Source organism: Manacus candei, unplaced genomic scaffold, assembly GCF_025592945.1.
Source record: "Manacus candei isolate 608988 ecotype Guabito, Panama unplaced genomic scaffold, ASM2559294v1 h1tg000002l, whole genome shotgun sequence".
Taxonomy (NCBI): Eukaryota; Metazoa; Chordata; class Aves; order Passeriformes; family Pipridae; genus Manacus; species Manacus candei.
Genome location: NW_026138050.1, coordinates 10,999,164 through 11,022,148, shown reverse-complemented (window position 1 = coordinate 11,022,148; position 22,985 = coordinate 10,999,164). Strand labels below are relative to the sequence as shown.

The following is a 22,985-nucleotide window of genomic DNA, read 5'->3' as shown; positions in this document are numbered from 1 at the left end:
CTCTGGTACAAGGCTGCAGACACTCAGCATTAAACTACTTCTGTCCTAAGTTTTCAGGTTTCCAGTTGCAGAACAGGAGCCTTGGCAGTCTTGGAAGAGCAAGCTCAAAACAGAGCTCTCAGTACTTTTCCTTATTTTTAAGGTTAGTCTGGATGCCCTTGCTGGAGAGAGGATACAGCAAATTCTAAAACATCTGTCCCGTGAAAGCAAATATTTTTCTTCTGGAAAAGGCATTACTTGACACTTTTGGAAGCTAATTTTATTATAACATTCTTAAATATTTTGCACAAATTTAAATGCAAATTGGAACAAAGTTTTAATTATAAATTGGAATTTTGGGAAAAATATGTAATGATTAATTAATAACTGCACCCTGGTAACACTGTGAAGAAAGTCATGTAGGTAAACAGAAATACTGTAATTCCATACTGCCAGCAGAATGCAGAGGGAAAAGAGAGAACAGGGAAATTATATCAGAGAAAGGAGCCAGAAAAACATATTTATGTGGCCTTTCATCTGTGGCAGAAAACATGGTGATCTGGGAATTCACCTTAGCAATCTTATCATTAGCTCACAGCCTGTCTAAAATGCACAGCAGACTGAGGAGAAAAACACATACAACTTGCAGAGAAAAACAACATCTTGTTTCACTAAGATCTATGTATTGCCAAAGGACAGTGACATTAAAAAAAACCCAGGAAGGTGGCCAAGAGCAGCCCCTATAGTGAGTTTATGGCAAGAGCTCACAGGTATGTGAGCAGGAGAGAAATTCAGCAAGTAACATCTGCTGCTTTGATTTTGTATTAGGCACTTTCCAGCAAGCCAAATGAATCCTAAAGCCAATGCAAATCAGAGCAACTCCGTGTTTTTTCTCCTGAAAAAAAAAGTAAAATTGTAGCAGGTCAGATAGTTCAACTAATTGAGAATAAAATGGAGGGCTAAGTCAGGGAATAAAATAAAAAGAACTTCTCTGATCCTGAATAATACTCTCCAAATGCAGCTCATAAAAACAGTGAATAAAGCACATTTGCAGTCTTCTATCCAAACTGCTTCCCAAGGCCAGGTGCCTCATGAATCCAACAGATAAATGTGTGCAAAGAACTGTTTATTCTCACTGTAATTTTTTTTCTTGCTTTTTATTCATGTATTAGAAACGAGCACACTGAATGTTAAGACCCAGAACGCTGCTTTCTTTAAATGTTTCATTTGTGAAGCTCCATATCCACTCAGGGGTCAGAAGCAGCAGCCATTGCCTTTCACCTCACAGAGTGCAGGTCAAATAATCTCCTTTTTCGTGTCTCAAACTCATTCAAAAATTGTGCCTGAAAAAACCCTCCGGTTTCTCTCATGCTCAGGACTACCCCAACCAGTACAAAAGAGCAGACAAGAGCCAAAGCTGCTGGAAAATGACATATCAATGGTGATAAAGGAGTCAAATACTATAAGCTATTCTTAGAGCCAGAAAGAGGAGCACCTGGTGAGTGAATATGATGCTATTGTGCATTTCCCCAGGGCTGAGACATGGACCAGGGAGGACATTTGGTGAGAAGAATCAGTGGTGAAAATTGCACAGCATTGCAGGGCAGAGAGATCTGCACAGAGGCCAAATGGTCCTCAGCTACTCAGCTCAGCCAGCCACTCCTGCCAATAGCATTGGGTTTTAAAACTCTACCACAAAATACAATCAAAAATATTTTTAAAAAGGGAACAGGGAAGAAATAAACAGCCCGAGCTTATGGCATTCATAAATTGTCTGAGTCCCATGTCTTTAAACTGCAACAAATATGAAAAAGAAAAGAAATTAAGAGAATCCAAATGAACAAAAATTAGTACTGTGCCAGAGGACAATATGTCCACTGCCAAAGGCAGAGAAAGAGTTGATGAATGATAAAACTACAGCAGACAAAATATAAATCCCTATTTCCCATTCTGAATCTTTTTCAACAAATTATTCATGCCATGAAAAGCAGAGATACCTGTGCTTCCATACTGGCTGATCTGCAGGGACAGCAGATGATGTTAAACAGGACTGAGTAGGATTCAAAGCATCATCTTATGTACAGTCATCAGGAAACTGAAGTGTTATTGCTCTTTATCCTTCTGGTACCATGAAATCCTCAAGGTTCACTGTTGCCTACTAAGCCCTTTGCAATGAATCCTGACCAATTTTTACCCCTAACTTATGTTTCCATATCTTTATTATTATTTTCATTCTCTCTTTTGCTAGCTTGAGTATCACAAGATAGGAACAAAACTTATTCATGTTGATCTTCTTTCTAGACCTCATGAATCAAGTACAAGCACTAAATAATTGCCACATAAAACAATAAGCTGCTGCTTTCAGCTCCAGCCTCTCCTGCAAACCACTCACTCCTCAGAAGTTAATCTGCCTTTAAAGAACAGCCTTTTTCATGTAAAAGAGGCAGGTCTGAGTTTATAGCACTGGATTTCAGCTCTGGATGCCAGTGGTTCTGCTACCAAGCTCGGTAGAAATAAAAGCCTGAAGGTTTGATCTTGAATTAAATGAAAGCCTGTAGCAAAGATTCCATTAATTTAAGGAATACAGCCCTCTAGCTGACTTGTTTAATCCATCAATCAATACCCACTGCACTACCTGCTTTCTGTGTTTGTAGGAAGAACTTTGCAGATTGGCTTCTCTGACCCTTTCAATATCAGGTTGAAATGTGCAGTGTAGCCTGTCTTATCCAACAGGAAGATCTGCTTAACTTTGAAATATATTCCACAAGACAACATTATCCAAAGGAAATCTTATTATCTTAATTGAAAAAGATAAAAGAGAGGATAGGTGTGTTTCTAACATCTCCTACATCCCCAAAAGACAAAATGTTACATACAGGTTAAGTGGGTTATAGCTTTGGGCCTCCATTTATCTCATGCACTATGGGAGATAATTCCCATTCTCTGAATTGTTGTGCTGTACTATAAACTCGGTTTTCATAAAAATTCACCCTGATTGCTAAAGCCATTCAAGCTGTCTATGATATCAATGGTACTAATCACATTTCCCCTCCATGGTCCTTCCTCTCTTTTCCCTCTGAAATCCAAAGAGATGCTTCTATATCAACATTAAATGAACTTGTTTGCTGCCTAGAAGCCAAATTAAATGTGCTCTTTTATACTCAGCACTTGCAGAATAGGGAGAAATAAGAATAAATGAGAGCCATTAATTAAATCTCACAGGGAACCACACTGCTGCAAATGGAAAACAAAACCTATTTTCCCCGTAACTATTATTTTATGCTAAATGCATCATAATTGCTATTCAAAACCAGATTAAGAGTTTGTTTTTCCAACGTGTACTTTCTTTTTATTTGTGATCAGACTGCAGAACTAAGTCTGACACTGTGTTCAAACCTAAATAAGAGTTTTCAGAGCCGTGCCTGTGGTGCTGCTGTGACTGCAGAGACCCAACAGCAAGGCTGAGCAGTGGGTGGTATCTCAGGAACCTCCCAGCACAGGCTCTCATATAGGATACCATTCTTGGTGGCATTCTGTGCTCCCAATAATAAGCCCTTCCAAATTCTTTTTCCCATGTTCCCAGGTTAAGGGGGGCAATAACCTGCATTTGCTGTACAGGTGCACCCTGTGCCTTGCAAGCAGAGCCTGGGCAGGGGTGTGTGCAAGCCTCAAAATCTCTCTTAGGTCAGGCCATAGAAAGCTAATTTCCATGCTAAAAGCCCTTCAAGTAAATGTGGTTTTAATGTATCTATTTGCAAGACTTCCCATTTCTAATTTACAAAGGTGAATGTTGTTGAACTATTACAAATGTCAGTTTGTTTTGTCTTCATTTATGTATCTGTCCCAGAATACTTTCTCTTTCCTTGAAGTGATCAGAGAGAACCTCCTAAACATCTTAAAAATCATCTCTTGTGTGGAATAGCTAATTTTTTTAATGAAGGGATTAAATCCATAAAGTTCCAAGTACCTCCTGCATTTTGTTATATTACATGTATATGAAAGCCTTCCTAAGCTCACAAGTCTTTTATGACATCAACTGCAGCAGGCCATATAAAACCAAACACATGACATCCAGGAAAGTACTGGGAATCACAAACTCTGAAGCCACAGCCTGTATTTAGAGCTAAACAAACATTTCTCAGTTTGCTTTGGGGCAGTGTAACCACTCCTGCTCCCTGTACTGGTCAACATTTTACAGTCAACTCCTCATCAAAAGCCTGGCATCACTCCATTCCTCAGACAAAAACTACAGCTCTCTGCAACCTGCACATCCTTGCTTTGCATCACAGAGGGATTACTAACAGACAGCAGTTGTTTCCCCGTGGGCATGCTCAACCCTTTTAATACTCCTAATCCCTGAAAGGCTCAAGTCAAACTCGAATCAAACAAGAAAGGATTTTTATTACAGGGAGGATCCAAGATGTCCATTCTCAAATTTGAGTGCAGGAAACCAGCAGAGGACATGCAATGCTCACACACTCGTAATCACAGCGAAAGCCTGGCACTGCCTCTGAATGTCCCAACAGCTCTTATTTCTAGACTGTGCTTCCCTGTCCCAGTGAGTAGTTAAGCAGTATGATCCTATCCTCCACAGCAAATAAGTTGCAAAGCCAAGTTCTAACAGATGACAGCCCAAAGGAGACAAAATAAAATCTTCCACTTAATACACAGCAGAAAGAGACCTCATAGTTTCACAGTGACAATAACCTACAAGTAGCCTCTGGAAAATAATGCATGTGTACACGTGCACACACAGGCATGGATGCTGCACCCAACAGAATCTTAAGGGGTTTCCCTGTAACCCAAATTGTTTGCTTCTATCCCCTCACAAGCACAGGGGATGGCCTTTCCTGTTTGCTATTGCCTCAGGTATTGCAACCCAGAACCTTCTTCTGAACCTCTTATTCAACCGCTCCCAATACACCTGACCATGAATTTCTCTAATCCAGTGTGAATTCGTGTGTATTTGTCTTCACAGCTATTTACAGGTGGTTCCATGATTTATACTTTGTATTACATTTAGAAATATTTTCTTTGCTTTAAACCTTGTGCTGTCTCGTTCTCCAATTCAAGTCACAATGCTTGGTTTTAGAGGCAAGTAGAATTTACACATATGCACAGCCTTTTCAAAGTCCAGTTATTCTCTTCAGAATACCTTTATTTTATCCCCATATAGAAGCCACTCCCTCTCCTTCATCCCAGATACACCACCACTCTTTTCTACTTCTGCTTTGGGAGGTGATGAGAATCAGAATAATGCACTGTATTCCACATGTGAATCTACATCTTTGTGAAAAGAGACAAAATGCAACTTGTGTTCAACTTCACACAGTAATTTCTAAGACTGTATTTACATTTTGACTACCAAGCAGCTCAGGATTGATATATTCAGTTGATATATATTGAACCACCAATGTGTCCAACTTTCCTCTGTGTGTGCACCTCATCATTATGTCACCATTGACTCATTATTATTTTTCTACTGTGCCTCTTGTATTTTTCTACAATGTTTTACAACCCAATAACTCAGTACTGTGAGATCTACACTATAATAAGAACACTTGTAATTTATTTAATGACAATGGGGCCATTAATTGTCTTAAAAGTAACCATTTCCTTCTTACAGTTACTCTGGAATCAGGAAAGGTTGATTATGGCATACAAGAACAAATAACCTTCCAAAGCCATCTTCTCTACAGGTCCACAGAGGAATCTCTAAAGTCTAGCAAAGCAGGGTTTTACATGACAACATCAATTCTAACAATATTTAGCTGGCCAAAAAGAAACTCATTTGAGTCAATCACAGCCTGGAAAAATAAAATCCTGTATTCCCTGAGCTCTCTTTCAACCAAAGTATACCAACGATCCTTACTGAATATTCTCAAGACTTTAGACACTGTACAATTTAACACAAAGCAGTGACTTTTCAACAGATTGGTCTAATTGTTGTTAATAATACACACAAAAAAAGAGAATATAAAAGAATATAACTCCACTAAATAATTATATAGGAGGTTTCCTGCAGGTTGCTTTTTTTTTTTTCTTTTTGTTTTTTTTTTTCTTTAAACATTTAAGAACATTTTAAGAACATTTTCTCTGTCAAATGAAAACCCAAGTAATTCCTAATAACTTGCTGATTTCAGGGTTATTCCTACTGAACCCTGCTGGGTTTATCCCTCGTGATGTGACTCCAAGGGACCTTCCAACACAGGATGGTAAGTGGGTTTTTTTTGCACCAGCTCTTCTCATAAATAATGACGCACAAAAATTTGCATTTATCATGCAGTAATTCACACATCCTCAAACATCACCAAAAGACCATACCAAGTTACATTGCAATGCATTCAAATCTTCCCAGTGAAATTACCACTTAAGCAGTAGTTTTATTTTGAGGGTTTTTTTTAATACCAGAGGACTGACAGCACAAGGCAGCACAGCTCTGGAGCCAGCAGCCATCTCCTGGCTGGTACATCCTGCCTTGGGAGCAAAGGTGGGCTTCTCAAGTGTTCAGCACCCACCTAACCACAGAGGAGTTTTACTTTCTTTTTGAATGGAAGTAGCATTATTTTACTGCCAGTTTGAATGGTTTCGAAGTAGAAGGCCAAGGGTATGTCGTGGAAAATGAAGAAATATGAGCTGGCTGCATCTGAGCACAGGAGTACTGAAAACAGCGTGGATGCAGAGCCATAAAGTCTAATTAAAGTCTTAAGTGCTTGAAGTCTGATTTACTTTACTAGAATTATTTCACTCTCTTAAAATTCTCTGCGTTTTTTATTCTTATTGCATTTAATTATAGCTTAAATATTTTTCCAAGCCAAGAAAGCTGCCACTTGCATGTTGAAAATGTTGAAATGAGATACTCTCAGCAGTTGAAATCTGTTTCTTAAAGCTTTTTCCACAGAAAAAAAAAAAAAAGGATCGAATCAGCCCTTTCCCACACAGTTCCGGTTTTGACAAATTGGCATTTCTAGATGAAGTATGTTCTTCTAAAACATCCTGTTCAGTTCTATTTAAATACACAAAAAATGTGAGCAGTGAAATTATGTGATGAAGTATTTTTTATCTGGGTCTCGAGTCGTGAAATATTGAACACGGCTCCAAGGAAACAATCCTGACCAAATTGCTTTCTGGAGTTGTGAGATCACTGAGAGAAAGTACCTGTGTTGCAAACAAAATAATTTTCATGCCATTACTTCTCTCACAAAGCTGTTCAGAGTATCCAGCTGCTCTTCCAAGTAAAACAGGAGTAGTGTTTTTAAACTTGACAGTGTGAAGCTCGGTGCCACCCAAACAGACCCGCCTTAGGATGGTGTTCCCTACACACAGCTGAGACAACATAAACATTTTCACACCTAAATTAGATCTTAATAAATGTTGAGCAAAATAGCATTGACAATTGGCACAAGACTGGCTATTGCATCTTAATTTTTGGACATGAATTCTTTCCCCAACATCCAGTACTGGAGACTGCCATAAATTACTCAAACACATGGAGCTTCACCTGCACTAATCAATGAACACAGAATAAGCCAAAACTTTAAGTCTCAATCATTCCTTTTTTTTTTCTTTTTCAGAAATGCAAAATAGAGAACATAATTCTTCATAATTTTGTAAATCTTCATAATTTTCTACCCTTCATCTAGTTCAATAATCATGTTATGGAATTCATTTGTTTTACAAATTCTCTTAATTTTTAATCATATAATTTGACAGCAAGAATAAGAAACTGCAGCAGGCCCCTGTATATTGCTGAGAAGATTTAAAAATAAGTAAAATAATGAGATGAGGAGTGCAGAGCTTAAAATGTAAAATTAAAACATTCATTTAAATCCTTAATAATGTAACTGACCGATTATGTAACTAAAATAATGAGAAATAGATAAAAATATTGGCAAAAAAAATGTAAAACAAGTAACTAAGATTCTCAACCATGTCTCAGATAATGGACAATAAACAGCCTTCAACAAATCATTACAGCAATCAATTTTTTAAAGAAAGTCCTGGTAAAATCTAAACTGTAGCAGCAGCTGAACTAGAAATGAGTTTTCAACAGCTGGAAACCTGCAGTAAAAATTTGCTTAAGATTTTCTGAAAATTAACAGAAAAAGCAATCAACAGGAAAAAAAAATTCAAGCCCCACACTGTAGCCACAGTAGTGTGACGACAGGTTATAATCAAGGAATAAATATCTAAATACAAAAGAGACAACCCTCTCAAATTAATATTGAAGAAGCTTCAGTGCACCTGTTCAGCTCCCCTGTGTGCACATGCTAAACTTGGGGCCAGCTGTCAGACACCAAAGCAATGCACGTTCAAAACTGGGTGTGTCCAATTGAAGCCATCCCAGGAAATGCACCTCCTGTCTCTAAAGGATTTTGCCCAGAATAAAAGAGAACCAGGAGCAGTTGACACTGTAAAGATAATGGATAGGAACCCCGGGCGTGGAAATCATAGAATCAGCCGGGTTGGAAAGGGGGAAATTCATAGAACATAAATGAAACTAAATAAACCAATTCTTGGTTGCTTCTAGACAGCCTCTCAGTGGCTGCTGAACACAGACCACAACTGCTCTGACCTGGTCTCTGATATTCCTCTTTTCCCACTTTTCTGAGTTTAGACAACGGGAAGAAATCCCAATACAGGGAGGAAATTCTACATGTCTGAAAAGTGATATTGATCTGCTATTGCAAGCAATTAATAAACCACATGTTGCAAAAGCCACAGCAATAAGCAGAGATAATGAGTAATGATACACAGTATTGGCCCCTGGGTTTCAAGGATGAACTCTCAAGGGAGGTCAAATACAAGCAGATAATGAGTAGAAAGAGAATTTGGGTAATCAACTCTGCTTGTAACAAGATGAGAAGACAAGAATGTCACTCTGCTTCCATGCCCCATCCTACAAGGATCAAAAAAGTTTTGCTCCAGCTCTGGGACCTGTACTGTCCCTACTCTGATGAAAAAATTGATGTGGGTTTCTTTGATGTGTTAGCAAATAACCCCTATAAGTATTCTCTATATACCTGTGTACAGTTACATCTTTCTATAGAAGCAAAGCCGGATCTGTGACCATAACACAGCCAGAACAGAGTCACTATCTGCCATCTGATGTAAAACTCATGACACTAATTTTCATATTTGCTCTTCTTTGCTGTTGATTATACTGTAGATGGTTAAATTCTACATCTACATCAGGCCCTGTTGTCCATGTGATTGGGAAGTTGCATGACATGTCAATCCACTTTTTACAGCACTTAACCGTCTTGGTTTTTTGTTGTTTTGTTTTTTTTTTTTCCCCACCACATGTGTGATTGGGACTCAGACTGTGGTGGTAAAATTATTAATATCTACGACTGAGAGGTCTGGCTAAGAAGTCATGGTTAAAAGAAGATTCCCTTTGCCTAAAAACTAATGGTCTGTGCTTGCTTCCAGCTCCCTACTAAGCTAATACTGAGTGTGTCAGTCTAGGCTCTAACCAAGAGCCATCTCTCTTTATTGTCTGTATTATCTACTGTTTGATTCCTAAAATGGTGGCAGTCAATGAGGTATTTAAGTATTCCACTTCCTTCAGGAATGGATACCCAGCTTTCACATTGAATGTACTGCTTTTCCCTGCCTCTTTCTCCAAGAGTTTATAGGTTGGGTCTGCAGTGTCTTGGCAGAGAACAGGGCAGCAGGAGGGAGCTGCTGTCCCACTGTGCCCCCATGGAGATCACAGTTAACAAAGCTTCTATCTTGCTTTATTACACAGCTGGAGTCCAAAGACTCTCCAACGAGATATAATCACTGTTTAGGAATGATAATGCATGCAATGTTGGGATTCATACATAAATTATTTGTATCACAACTGATTGGGAAATTCACCAGATAAACTACTCATGATTATTATTCTGTTGGCTCTCAATTTTTTGTGAATTATGTGTCCCTGAAAACAGAGTGTTTGTACCTGGGAGAGAGCACTAAACCAGTACAATTTCTACTTTACATGTCAAGATACTGCAAGGAGTTTATACCAATTCTACTATGATATAGTAGTGTATATCTAACTGAGGACCTGGGTTCAATACGCCATTAAAAAGTATTTTGTAAACTGCTTACAGGCCAGGATGAATAAATGCACATTGCAGTCTATGAGAAAGTGGGAAGTGGAAAACAGGTTACAAAATATAACAATGAAAACAATGATATTCATGTGTGAAAATATCTGTCCACATAAGCAATTTACTGATTTTATTAGTTTCCATATACCTGTAAAATAAGTTTGACCTTGTTCTAGTCTTCACATTATAGTAGCTTGTGTTTGATCAATCATCCTTTTTATATGAATAATTTAGTTCCAGTAATAGCACATTACTCTGAAAAATATAACTGCAAGAATGTGTTCTATACTGTAATGTCACAATAACTAATGTTAAAAAAGCAAGCTTATTTTCACCTTTTATTGTCTCCAGAATTAACAAAACATAACAATATATCTAAATTCAGGCTTTTTTTTCCCAAGCCTATTTTCATAGTAAGGGCAAAAATATCTAATATTTAATTATTATTTTTTTAAAGACTTATTTGTGTAAATATTCCTGGAACACAGGAGAAGAGCAAAGCTGGGTGAATCAGCAGTATTCTAGTTTGCTGGAGAGCTAGAAAACAATAAAACACAAAACCAATTTATTTTGGATCAACCTGATACAAACAGCGCTTGATCCAGAATAAAACAGTAGGTTACTTCCCATTAATTTCCTTCAACATTTAATTAAGGACGGAGACAAAAATACATAAAAACTAAGAATCAATATACTTAGGAAACTTTTATCATTAAAAGAAAAATCAAAAAAGCAAGGGATACAATCTGTCTTTTAAGATTCTTTAAAGAATAAAACACTTCAGTTTGCTTATTCTCCCCCCATCCTTTCTTGAATACCACCAAAGATCAGCAAAACAACCTGACATTTTAGTGGGCACTGCATGAATTTGTTCTTCATTCACCAACTTGTTATGCCTTTCGAAGGAACCACCTCACCAACTGCTTCAGAACCACTGTGCTGTCATTTAGGAAACTCACTGCAGCCTCACTTCAAGCCATTCTGCACTAAAATGTTCAAACACTCCTGAAAGATGCAGTTCTGGCTCAGAATACATCAAACATCCTGCCCTTTCCAGCTGTGGTCTAATTGCATCTGAGACTGTTTAGCACCACACTGCAGAGGAACAGAGACATCTATCACACATCCATTTATGCTGCAGCCACGGGAACAGCAGAGTGGCTTGAAGTTATCTCAGGACCCTTAATACACCTTAAGTAGTGGCTGGAGTCGTCTCCTGAGCTCAGACTGCAACAGCAGACAGCAAAGTGGAGAATGAATCAATGCTTCAAGACAAAAAAGGGAATGGAATGAACAGTATCATAGTAAATAAACAAAAAAGCCTGCAGTGTTTTGTCTGGCCTCTGCAAAGGACAATAGACTTTAAATGAGTTGTTGTATCTAATTGGCACAGCCTGCAGATAGTGCAGGGAAAACACTTCTAAATAAATTCATCATTGATTGTATTGGGGGGAAAAAAAAAATAAGAGATCCAGTAAATCAAAACACTCATGCATGGGTTTATTTTTCCAGAACAAATGACCAGGATGCTTAATACGTTTCTAACTGCATTATTAATGTATTCCCAATTACCTCACACACAAAATCGCCAAAGTAACTCTAGAAACATCATCACTGAACTGTTTGGGGACTGGGGTAACAAACCCCAATCCCCCAAATTTCTCTTCTGACCCTGCCCCACAGGCTCTCCACCAGCCTGGCAACTCCTCAGCTCCACCTGCATAAAATTTGCTCCTTCTCCTCCTCACCTTCCCTGCCTGCTTTTCCACAGCAGCCCTCCAGCCACACGAGCTGGCCAGCCAGGTCTCTCTTACTCCAGGGGTTACTTCTTATGTTTGTGCTTTCACACCCCGTGGGCATCTCTGTGCCCCATTTTGTCATTCCTGAGGTTCCCCCTGTCCCTGTCACCAGACCATTTCAGTCCTGTCCACTGCTGCCTCACTTCGAGGATCAGCCTCTTCTCCCAGGCAACCAGCAGTAGGACAAGGGGACATAGTCCTGAGCTGTGCCAGGGAAGGTTTAGGGTTAGACATTAGGAAGAATTTCTTCACAGAAAGCATGATTAGACATTGCAATAGACTGCCCGAGTAGGTGGTGGAGTCACTGTCCTCGGAGGTGTTTAAGGAAAGGCTAGCCATGGATCTCAGAGGTCCTTCCCAACTTAATTGATTCTGTGATTCCTGTGGCCTGTAATCTCCCTCCCAGCACTCCCAGTTCCAACCTCTTCTCAGCAGCCTGGTACACTTTTCCAGGTGGATCCCATCAGGAGGAGACCCAAGCAGAGCCCCCACCCAGGCTGCCCCTACCCTGCCACTGACACTCCTGGGGACAAACAGTGGGGTAAGAGCCCCAGGCCAGACAAGCAGCCTCTCCCCAGCATCCTGAGCCCCAAACAAGCACCTCCACACCCCACAGGAGTGGGGTGGGACCTCGTTGGTGCAGGGGGGGACTCTGCCCCACCACCCCTCACTGCAGACAGGGTGTTGGGGTGCAGCTCTGAGACTTCACAGACTTCACCCCCAGCAGCTGCTGGGGCTCTGAGTCCATTCTGCAGCTGCTGGAGAAGGAACTGCCTTCCACAAGGGCCAGGCAGAGTCTCCCAGGGTTTCCATGAGGACCCTGTTGGTCTCTATTCCCCCCACAGGCCAGGAATTAAACACCTTGCAAGACCAGCCTCTTTCACTGCAAAGCATTTTGGAAGAGCTCTGCTTTGGGGAGGTATTTTCATCAAGTCATGGTGCACCACATGGCTGCACTTAGGAGCCCTCCCCAGCTCAGTACAGCCCAGGTCCTTATCACCAGCTGGGAGAGCCAACAATACATCGGTCCAGAGATTTTTATGGATACAAATCCTCTTCCGAGGTAATTTGTCTGGATCAAACTTTGCCATGTCAATTTGTAAACTTAATTAACTGTGGTCTCAATAAAAGCCAAGATTAAGAACATAATGATTAATTAGGTCCTTTTAAGTAATGCAATGATTGAATTAGCTAAATAAAAATAGGGGGGAACTGGCAAGATAACGCTCCACTGATGGATGGAGGTTTGTCCTACAAAAGCAAATGCAAGAAGCATTATGCATTAGCACAAAAGAAATAACTACATGCTTCCAATGATTAACGTTGTAAATTATACACAGCTCCATCATATCTAAAGGCATAGCCATTGCAGTGATATCTTACCTCAGAAAAAAGGGAAGCTTTAGCTTCTCCATATGATGTCAGAATACAAAAATTAAACTTTTAGTCTCAGATAAGGAATCAGGGACCAGTCCTGTTAACCTGTATTTCCCAGATGAAATATTACGTAGATGAAGATAACGCACTTTTTCCTCCTCGTATTTATGTGGGAGTATCAGGCCTTTTATTGACCAGTATTTCTCATCAATATCCATTTATACTGTAACTTTTAAAGCTATTCAGATATTGAGGTGGGTTTTTTTACTGAATCCTAGATTATTATTTATGTATTTTTATAATATATCAATATATGAGCACACACAAAAAACAGCAAATTCCAAGCATTCTGTTCACCACTGAGAGTTCACAAACATTGACCATTAGAGCAGAAGACCTAACAGGTCCTTCCTTTCAAGAGTTCAGAATTGCACCAATGCAGGCTTCTGTGAACTCGTGTCTGACACCAGTTTCTCCCATGTTCCTTTTTAAAGTTAAAAAAAAAAATATTCTATCCTCTTGCAAAGCATTTTTAAAAGCATCAGATATTATCATGTGGTTATTAGAAGAGTTGCTACACGATGGTCAGAATTTCACAGGTGCATTACACTCTGGTTTACAGAATTCAGGAAGAATTTTCTAAAGGTTAAATGCTTTTGGAGTATTTAGTCAAGTCACTGTATAGCTTAACATTTATAAGCCAGACTACAGTGGCAAATTGGAAGGAGAACATTTATTTAGGTCTGCAAGTAATTGGTAGTAAACAAATGGATTTAGAACTATTCTAGTTCTGCAAAGACCTTGCAGGCATCATTATTCATTTGTCCCTAATTTGCCTCCCACCCTCTCTTTTCTCAACTTGGTTAGTTTGGACTAAAAGTCTTTTTGATATGGGTATATTAAACTAATTCTTTGACTCCTAGCAAAATGAGACTTCAGCCTAGCTTAAGTTCTCTTAATAGTAAGAATAATACAAATTAGAAGGTAAAAGTGACTGATTACTTTCTACAGGCATGTAAGGTGAGGGTAATCTCCTCCATTATTTCATTAGTTCACTATTTTTCACCTCCATTCTTCAGCCTAAAAAGATTTAGAGGCTGCAGATTTTTCATGAGGTTGATCCCTGCTGGCATCTTTTTACTTTGTGGAAAGAAGTCACAACACTTGTTTTTGTTCTAACTCAACAACAGCATCATGTGGGATGAGTCTGGTTCCAGACACTGGGGCTACTCATTGTCACAATCATTGTTCTTTTTACTGGCCAGTACAGAAATTTACTGGCATTACTGTTACAGTATAACCGTGCCAAATATGTTCAGTTCTTCTTAACTGTTTCCTATGTGCATTTAAATCTGGAATGGTTGCGATTACAGTAATTGTGAGACTGAATTTCACAGGTAGAGTCTAAAATTGTCACGGTCAAAAACGTGTGAAATAGATTGACCAAAAAAAAAAAAAAAATTCAAGGAAATCATAAATCTTTAAACATTCAAAATAGCAGAGCTTTTTAGGAAAGAAAGCAAAACTATGTGTGCTACCTATTTTCTTTTATTCTCATTACAAAACCAGACCTGAACTGAGGAGCTGACTAACTCGATCATTTGCAATGAGTCACAATTAAATGGGGGCTGCCAGACTCAATTAACATATCAGTTTAGAGCAGATATCATTCTGTCAAACCGAAGGAAGAACTGTATTTTCAGGTCCCAGGAGTTTATTTCTTCTTGCCTGCGAAAAAAACCCACTTCATTCCAGTCTTCCCAACCCCTGGCACCACTGTCTGACAGTACAGAAACAAAACCCTAAGAATTGCAATCTATTAGGACTCCACACATTAAAAAATATGTTTGGCCAAAAATTAGCATAATAAACACTGCCACTTCTGTCCAAAGTAAGTTACCTCAATGTATTTTAAAGCCTAAGTAGTGGTGGTTGTGTGTGTATCAGACTGGTATCAGACTGGTTTTTCCGGGAGAGCATCTAAGTGGATTTTATTCAGTTTAATAGGCATTGAACTATCAGCCAAATGCCCTCTGTAGGCAATTTCTGTAGGTTTTTTCCTGCTCCACCCTGGTCAGTGGTTTGAACTTGCAGCAACACAAGGAGCAGACAGAGGAAAAGGGCTGGAACCTCCTTCCCAGAGAGAACCGAGCACAGCACTGGGGAAGGGGGTCAAAAAGAGGACTGTGCCAGCACGAGGCAACAGGAGTTGGAAGATGCCACAGCAGCAGATGTTACAAGGCTTTCTTTCATTCAAAGGCACAGCACAAGACTGTTTTCCAATAATTTCCAAACTACTCCATCCAGGCAACAGGCCTTTTACTTGCAAAACAAAGCAGTTTGCCCCTCCTGAAAGGTGAAATCCACCTTTTGTTTTCAGCTACAAAATACCCTTCTCCATTTTTACATTTCACTTTAAAATCTACAAGCAGCTTGAGCACCATCCTGAAATGGGGAGGCAGAAAAAAATCCCTCCTTTTCCCAGCCTCTTCTTTACTTCAATAAACATTTCACAGAAGCTCAAGAATACCATATCTAAAGAGAGAAAGAACTGCCAAAGAATCAAGTCCCAGCATATTGAGAAGAAAAACTTGTACTCATAACTCACCCCATCAAGCATTTGATTCCACACTCAGTCAGTTTTGTGTCGAGCACAAGAGAAAAATAAAGAAGGGAACATTAGCTTCTCTCCCAGGAAGGGGTGTGATAGGACTCTAAAGAAGCAGCAAAGCCAGCTGTTGCCAATATTCTTTTAAAGTGCAGGTGAATCTCCTTTAAGGCAAATACACACCTGTAATAAATTGATAATTTAGCCACTGCTGCACAATTTCAGTAAACCTGGAACAATCCCTACTCCTGAAGTGCAATGACTTTTGCTAAAAACTGAAGAAAACTCCCTCAACAAATGACTATAGAGTTTGTTTCTTTTTGGGGGGGGAGGTGTTGTTGGTTAGGGTTTTTTTTTGTTTTGGTTTCTTGTTTTTTAGTATGGAGGGGGGAGTTCTAGTTATTTATTTTTAACTGGAGAAGGAATAAGGCCCGTAGCTGACAGCATTATTTTGTTTACTCCCTTTGGCAAAGAAGACACCAGCATTTCGGAGCCACTTACCCTGTCTCTTTTCATTGCCATTTGTCCCAGCCCCACACACACAGAGCTTTCTGCTTGCCTTGGAGATAAGTATTGTAGCTCTCTGTAAATAAGTATTGTAGCTCTCTGTAAATAAGTATTGTGTGTCCCAGCTAATGGTCAGGCTCCAAAGCTCGCAGCCAATTAACCATCCTTTGGTGGCTCTTGGAGCGTGTGCCTTCTGCCAATATTTGAACCCAATCCATTAAAATCAGCTCTAGCTAAGCACAGATGTTTTCCTGTTTGCCTTCTGCAGACACAAGGGGACAATGAACCTCGCTGCCTGGTGCAAGTGCCTTTCCCAAATGAGCACTGGCCTCTGGATGGGAACATGAATTTCTTATGGGAACAGACAGGAACTGCAAAGGTGCAATGTATTTGTATTCATTATTGAAAGAAAATCTTGGGGAAAAAACAGCAAAACTCACAAATAAAAATATTTTTAAAACACTTTGAAATTATTTCACATTGCTAGTTTATATTTATTAATCATTAGGCATTTTCAGTACATGGTCCTCAAACACATTGGCCCTAGGGAATCTCTTAATAACCAGAATATTCTTTATTTCTCATTAGCAAACAGATAAACAATACAGAACATTTTGATATTGCCCTGTCACAGTTGGGGAAAGATTTTTACATTAACTATTTAAATTTTATGGCACTATCTGCAGCATTTTCTGCTTTGCTACAACAACAGAATTATAGGACAAAGGAAAAACAATTCTTTCCAGCAGAACTTAATTCCAGACCACACTTTAAGACTCAAATGTTATTCACTCATGAAAGGATAATAAAAATCTTTAATAACTCTATGCAACTATGCCCTGAAGGAATGAAACTTAGAAGACATGAATAGGTCATCTAAGGGGATTTGTTTGTGCTTGAAACAAGAGAAATGTTGACTGCTGCAAGTGTAGTGACTGTGCACATTATCCAGTGATGTGTTCACGCAAAATATTTAGGCAGCCCAGGGAGCCAGGGCCAGATGGGACTAAGAAACCTCAGGATGCACCATCTAATTTTCTAACACTCTTTCTTTAGCAAGTTAAACTTGCAGTGTTAGCTGGGTGGTCTGAAAGGTACCATCATCTCTCTGGCCTTGCACCTGGGGCTAGCAGTCTCCTTTTAGAAGCTTTAGTTTCTAAGTCCTTCCTAAACTGCATAACATTTGCAAAACAATCAGGTGGTAAGTTGCATGTTGCTCAGATAATGTGGGGACACTGATAAAAAAATACATGTGCCTCTTTAATGTTATTTTTCTTTTTCCTCCTCTTCTGAGAGTACAACACAGATAGCTTCCCTGCTTTTCCTTTTTATTTAAAAAAACCCCACCACAAATCAACTGGAAACACTCAGAAAATGAGAAAGCAAAACCTCTTTTTCTCTGGTAAAATAATGTCTTAGCATTTGTTACCAGTAAAGGATTCAGCTAAGACCCTGCACACAGTACCCACACACAATATGTGAGCACACAAGTGGGCACACACAAAAGCACTGTGGAAACGACTGGAAATGTGAACAGGACCTGCAGTGATTCACTGCCATATTTTTACATAACACCTCTAACAAAAATCAGTGAGCTTTCCACCTGTTCTCCTGATCTCCTGTAATCATCCACACACCCAGCAGGCAACACCATCAGTCACCAAACACACTGCATGTGCTCCACACACACTGAAGCCTTTTTCAGGCTCAGAGAAATGTAGAAAATAGCTCCGAGAAGAACAACTAACTAAGTCATTGAAGCAAGTTACATAACTGGAAACTAAGCAACTGAAGATGTTACATTTTTTCATATTGAGAGTCCACTTAACTCAGTCCCTTGTCTTCAGCAGTGGCCACAAACAGACCTCGATGCACTTGCAGCTTCAAGTGGTTCATTCACAGGGTCTGATATTTATTTTAATAGAGCCATGACATTTTGGACAGTTTATAAGAATTCAGTCTCTTTTCTGGGCCTGACCACAACATAGGGGATGCTTTATAAAACACAAATGTGCAGCAGTTGGCAGCACATCCATCAGTGTCAGTCACGTTCAATCTCTCTTAGGCCTTGGCGAGTGCACAAGAGCCCCAGCACAAATCCCTCACAGGCAGCTCAGGTGGGGTAGGACTGTTCTGCTCTCACTGCAGGCCTCAGCAGCCACGAGTGCTGGTGCCAAGGAAACCCACTCCACTTAATTTAATTTGCCAGAAACAAGCACTATTTATGAGAAGTTTCTCTTCCTACAAAAAAGGAAATTTATTATGTGGATGGAGCCCAAACCCAGCAAGACCTTGCTATCCAGATCTTCCATCATGTTTCAGCACATTGTAGAGTAATCAGTAGCATTTCCATGTTGCAGTATTTTGAATTTTCTTCTTGCCAGACAGTAAGCAAACAACACATCAGTCTGGAAACTTACTCAAAGAAAGTTTAAACTTTAAACAATGCCTTTTTTATTGCAGAGTCTTTTGTTGGGAAACCCTGACAGATATAAGTAATTCTTGGCCCATAGTGAATTCCAGATTAAGTTTATAGTGTGAAATTATTTTTCCTGGCAGTTATTGGTAGCAGAGATTCCAACAGCTTGCTAGTTAATATGTAATTTTAGTAGCACTCATATTTAAACATTAGTACTGCTAATTTTGAATGCACATAGTGACAAATATCAGTTAAATGACTGACTACTGCAGGGACGTTAATAGTGTAGCATTAAGAATAGGTGCAATGGTTCAATAGTCTTCTCACAGTATAAAACTCAAAAGCTTCAACTAGAAAGAGAAGGCAGGGTTTGAGGTGCAGAACCCTATTGCATGTGGGGTTTGTAAGGGAAGCAAGTCATAAAATCAACAGAGTTAATCAGTGAATATTTGCACATAAAGCAAAGAAAGACATTTGCAAATGTATCCAACAGAGAAAAAAGTTTTCTTTTCCCCCAACTTTTTAGCTTCGTCTTGCCACATTTGCCAAACAAAGAAATTCAAACAAAAACCTGTCTGCACATACAATAATCTTTTACATTCTTATTTTTGCTAGTGTGCCATATAAATCAGGTTATTATGTTAATCAGATATGCAACTGAGCATTTAGAATGATCATTATTTTATCATCATATGTTTCAGGTTTGGGGGTTTTTTTCAGTGACAAACTGGAAATTTTGTGTTCAAATGGAGACACTTCCAACTAATTTGTGTTAAAGCATATAGACATGGCATATAACCAAACAAACATTAGTCAGTTCACAACAGGTGCAGTGCCAAGCCTTATGGGCAACTGTCTCTTTCAACCAGAAGGTTTTCAGAAGTTAGAAACAAGGAGAAAATTGAAATTTGTTTCAGGCATGTAGAAGCCAATAATTTGAGACTTTGACAGGTGTAAAGACAAAATGAATCTAATGCAGAGATTTCCTTCCTTTCTCCCAGTGGCTTAAAAATTCTTTAGCATTTCTAGAAGAAGGAAATTCAAATCCGAGCACAACATCAGGTGCTGTTTAGATATAAATAGCAATAAAATATATTTCCCTTGAAGACAGTACTCTTTCTCTTCTTTCTTCTTCTCAACATCTTGGTAGGCAAATATAAAAAAAATCAATTCTGAAAAAAAAAAAAAAGAAAAAGAAGACGGCACTGAAAAGCCTGGTAAAGTGTGACCTTCTGGCTGGAGGCAAACTGGGAATAGAGAGTCTCCATTGTCCCTTCTCATTCAGAGGATGCTGTGACTTTTCTTGCAGGATCTCCACAGAAAAATCTAAGGAAGAATAAGGTACTCTTCCAATTCATAAACGTACAGCTTTTCTACTCTGTACACACACATGTTCTCATAATCTGGGAGCACAGAGAAAACAGCCTGAAGAAAAGCTTCTGGCTCCCGAGTGTTTGCTTTCCTAGATACAGATCTCCCAGATCCATGGACTAGGAAGGCTCAGGATCCAAACACTTGCTCAGCAGACCTGCCCTGGCTGTGGACAGCACTGACCCCAGCCAGGCCTGTAGATGATTGCCTGCCCACAGGCTGATCCTTATTCACCACCAGACACGGGCAGCACCTCTCACACAGTGCCTCCTTCTCTGCAGGGCACAGCCAGACTCACTGGGGGGGGTACTCACGTACCCCAGAGCAAAACCCTTCCAAAGCAAACCTGGGCAGCACGACCCAGCCTCACAGATTCCCAGTCATAACTCAACAGAGAGCATATGGACAAACTCAACCACAGCTCCACTTTCACATGCCCCCATTAAAAGCACCAGTGACACCCCTCAGCTCCACCAGTGCATCAAAGGCAGGCGAGCAGCCAGCAGATGGTCCAGCTCGAGGCCCTGCTCTGAATCAGAGGCAGTGCATCATCAGGAGCTGACTTCATCTGCTGTGGCAAGCACTTGGCACCACTGGAGAATGACTCAAGCAATTGTATAAAAAGTGCCAACAGGAAATCCCATGGGAACACATCAAGCAGTGCTGATGTGCAGCTCTCAAAGAGCTGGAGCACGTGGCATTCCCACGGCAAGGGGGACATCCATCCTGTCACCTCCCAGGGCCACATGCAGACAGTCCCCTGGCTCTGCAGCCTGACACGATCTGCTGAAGTTCTTCAGAAGCAGAGGGGACACACTGCTGCTAATAGATGACAAATTAGGAAACAGACATATCTAAAATTCTCCTGCAATTTTTCCTCTGAAAATCCATAATAAACTAGCAAAGGATTAAGATTTGATGATTAACACCTGAATAATAATAAGTAATTATTTTTGAGCCAAACAAGGATAGAGTATCATGGGTAATTTATGCTCGGTAATTAAGGTAATGAATACTTCAGAGTCTATCAAATAAATAGTCCCTAAAAGTATCATTTTAACAGGGGTATGATTATAGACAGCACTAGAGAGGACTAAAACAGAAGCAACATATCTGTTTTAAGAACATATTTTAAAAAGGCATAAATCTTACCACTCAAGCTGTCGTCTAAGTTCATAATTGGTTAAGGCCTGTTCTTCTAAGCTTGTCTGCATGGGGAAATCTGCCATTAAATTAACAGGTATAATTATGCCAATATCACCACTTGTGTGAACACACTTTAGACACTTTTTTCATTTCATCTATCTTGCACCAATCTGTATGATATAATTGGAGGAAGAAGAGACTTCCACAGTGTTTCACCCAGGGACAGGTGAGCAGAGGGAGGGTTTCCAGCATAAGACTTAGTTTAATTTGCTATCCTCATTGGGGTATAAGCCAATATTCCCCCTTTCAGTACACTGAGAGTAAAAGAGTGCAAGCATGGACACTAAAGATCCAACATCACCTCAGCAGGATTATACAACAGGTAAAGGATATTTAAAAAGTGTGTCTGGCCACAGAGCTGTTGTGTATTGTGTCTAACACTGAATCAACCCATTTGTATTTCCCATGTCCTCCACATGAGTAGGAGTTTCTCACACAGCAATCTGCAGAGCTCTGCATGGGCAGTGACTCATCCCTCTGAATCCATTGGGGTGCCTTGGCAGGGAAATGAAGCTGCAGTAACAGTGAGCTCTTCTGACCAGCTCAGCAAGCCCAAACATTATTACTTTTTACAGTGCTCTTCAGCCAATTTATGGCCATTTCACAGCACATCTTGAAATGAGGGTCACTCTTCCTCAACACAGAATGAAGGTAAAATACAACTGCAGAGGATTAGGGAGTCAACTTTTATGATCAGGATCCATATTTGCACCTGGGTCAAGGAGAGGCATGTCTCCAAGTCACTGTGGCCTGGGAACAGCAAGGCTCACATTTCCTAGCTCAGAAAGATAACAATAATCAGTAACAAGGGCTTTGCAAAGCTGCAGTGTGTCCCCCTGCAACAGGACTGAACTTGTAAGTTTGAAGGCAATAACATTTGGAGGCAGTAAGTTGTTGGATCCAGTATATTCCCCCTGCTAAATTCTAAAGTTGAAAGGAGTGACTACATTGAAATCTCCTTAATGAAAAGCTAAAAGCTCATAATACGACCTGCTGAGGAAGTATTAGTCGCATTGGTTTTCACAGGTAAGATGGAACTTTAATTTTTAGCGAAATGTCTAACAAACATTAGAACAAAACTCTAAGAAGCAACAGAATACCATGTGCATGTGTGAATGTTGATATCTGAGGAACTGACAGGTTTGGATGGGTTGCCCCATGGCAGCAACAGCCTTTCCAAATGGGGGAGAAGTGTTCTTGGAAGCCAATCTTTGGATTAATAATCTGCTGTTTTATGCAGTCTCGTTTCACTTCTTCATTTGTCTTCGTGCCTCAGCTTCATGTGACTTCTCAATATCTTGTCCATCTTGGAGTTTGGTCATGACTGATGGTTTGGAAGGTTTCATAGACAGAATTCCATCTCTGCTTTAATAAAACCCTGAGTTTTACAGAAAAATATTCACTAAGTCTCAAAGACAACATAATCCTGGGGATTTTATTGCATTTTGTTGATTGATCAGAAAATTGGTTCTCCTCACAAAATTTGTCCCTATTTGCAACTTCAGTGGTTGTAAGGGTCTGGTTTAGAATTTTGCATGCCTGTTTGAAAGCATAATGAAGTCTATAATTATCTATTTTCTTCCAGGCAGTTCTCAAGTGCTAATGAATTCTCACTATTG

At 39.7% G+C, this 22,985-nt stretch overlaps 1 long non-coding RNA gene across 1 annotated transcript in view; it reads right to left on the bottom strand.

Annotated features, from left to right (window-relative positions):
- The window catches only part of LOC127475548 (uncharacterized), a 138,271-nt gene extending 121,837 nt beyond the window's left edge, over positions 1 to 16,434 (bottom strand). Inside the window, exons 1-2 of the long non-coding RNA XR_007906237.1 lie at positions 16,365 to 16,434; positions 15,864 to 16,046 (exon numbers count right to left, since the gene is read on the bottom strand). This is a non-coding gene — a long non-coding RNA (uncharacterized LOC127475548). The remainder of the gene's footprint in view (positions 1 to 15,863; positions 16,047 to 16,364) is intronic.
- Positions 16,435 to 22,985: the final 6,551 nt, after the last annotated feature.